Source organism: Otolemur garnettii, unplaced genomic scaffold (genome assembly GCF_000181295.1).
Source record: "Otolemur garnettii isolate 467f Iridium unplaced genomic scaffold, OtoGar3 scaffold00363, whole genome shotgun sequence".
Lineage (NCBI taxonomy): Eukaryota > Metazoa > Chordata > Mammalia > Primates > Galagidae > Otolemur > Otolemur garnettii.
In genome coordinates this window covers 218,803-221,092 of record NW_003852758.1, presented here as the reverse complement: position 1 = coordinate 221,092, position 2,290 = coordinate 218,803, and positions in this window count along the sequence as shown.

Below are 2,290 nucleotides of genomic sequence, written 5' to 3'. Positions count from 1 at the left end.
AAAAAAAAAAAAAACTGGCCAGATACCTATCAGTAATGTTTCCTTTTTTTGAGACAGGACCTCAAGCAAGGTGACTGAGGTCATGCAGAAGCCAGATGAAAGCCCTGAGAATTTCTGTAAAAGACTATGTGAAACATATAAACTGCCCATACCATTGTATGAAGTTACTAAGCGGGGAGAGAATGGCCAATTTAGCAGAAATCGGGCCAGCCAGAAGCTTTCAAGATACTAAAGGGAAAACTGTGAGCAGTCCTGGTGCCAGGTCTCCCTGGCCTGGCCAAGCCTTTTGAACTGTACGTATCAGAAAGAAATAGAGGAGCTGAGGGAGTTCTCACCCAGAATGTAGCATCCTGGGTAGGACCTGTTACTTATCTCTTTAAGCAACTTGACAGGGTCTCAAAAGGATGTTCCCCATGTCTAAAAATACTGGCAATTGGCTTGGCGGCCATAGCACAGTGGTTACGGCGTCAGCTATATACACCAAAGTTGGTGGGTTCAAACCCAGCCCGGGCCAGCAAAACAACAATGACAACTGGGTGGTGCCTGTGGCTCAAAGGAATAAGGCATCGGCCCCATATGCTGGAGGTGGCGGGTTCAAGCCCAGCTCCGGGCAAAAACTGCAAAAAAAAAGAATAACAACAATGACAACCGTAACAAAAAATAGCCAGGCATTGTGGAGGGTGCCTGTCGTCCCAGCTGCTTGGGAGGCTGAGGCAAGAAAATCACTTAAGCCCAGGAGTTTGAGGTTGCTGTGAGCTGTGATGCCACAGAACTTTTTCGAGGGCAACATAGTGAGACTCTGTCTCAAAAAAAAAAACAAAAACAAAAACAATTCTTGCAGCCACTGCCATGCGGGTGCAAGAAGGTGATAAGTTGACTTTGACTTTGGGACAAAACTTAAGAGTCTGGGTACCATACATAGTGGTCACTCTTATGAACACCAAGTGGTATCATTACTTGACCAACTCAAGCCTCACTGACTATCAAAGCTTACTATGTAAAACTCCAAACTTGTTTATAAAGGTTGCATGCATGAGGCTATGCACTTAGAACAGAGGCAGAAGAAAATTAAGAGGCTTCTGGGGAGATACTTTTTTTTTTTTTTTTTTTTGAGACAGAGCCTCAAGTTGTTGCCCTGGGTAGAATGCCATGGCATCACAGCTCACAGCAACCTCCAACTCCTGGGCTTAAGCGATTCTCTTGCCACAGCCTCCCACGTAGCTGGGAGTATAGGCACCCACCACAACGCCCAGCTATTTTTTGGTTATAGTTGTCATTGTCGTTTGGCAGGCCTCAGCTGGATTCAAACCTGTAGAGAGATACTTTTACATTCCCCTGTTGGCCACCCTTGCCAAGAAAATCAGCCAGCATTGTGTGGCATGCAACCAACACAATGCTAGACAGGGACCATCGCTCCCACCTGAAATTCAGTCCTACAGGGAAGTCCCTTTTAAAGGCATGCTAATGGACTATACTGAGTTGTCCAGATGTAGAGGAAACTGCTATTCTTTAGCTCTGGTCTGCACGTACTTGGAATAGGTGGAAGCTTTCCCCACCAGAATGAAGAGGGCTCCTGAAGTACCAAAAGTATTCCCCAGAGGAATCATCCCATGCTTTAGGTTGCCACTCTGGTTTAAATTTGACAATAGATTAGCCTTCATAACAGAAATAGTGCAAATATTAATAGTACAAATAATAACTAAACCTTTAAATATCACCTGAAAACTATATGTAACATATAGGCCTCAAAGCTTGAGCAGAATAAAGTGCATAAATAGGGCCATGACAACAAGAATCAGTAAACTCTGCCAGGAAGCAAAACTTAATTAGATACAAACCTTACCACTGGTCTTGTCCAAACAGGCCTCCATTACACCTCTGCAATTTAGCAGAGACTCCGAAAAGAATGAGGAGAGACTGAATTAAACAGACATAAGCCCTAGGAAGAGTAATAAGGAAGATCTCCACTTGAGTAATTAACTGTGTTAGGTTTAGTCTTCTGTGTCTTTCTCTCAGGAGGATCAAAGGGATCTAGTTTAAGTCAAGGATCAGGACCCAGTCCCCCTCCAACCAAGATAAAAGGGACTCTACATCACCATCCTGACCACACGCAGGGCAGCGAAGGTGGAAGGGATCCTCCTCTGGATTCCTACAGGCAGCTGAAGAGAATTTCACTGCCCTGTGGGAAACAATGGTACCTTTTATTTTTTGAGACGGAGCCTCAAGCTATCCCCCTGGGTAGAGTGCCATGGCATCACGCTCACAGCAACCTCCAATTCCTGGGCTCAAG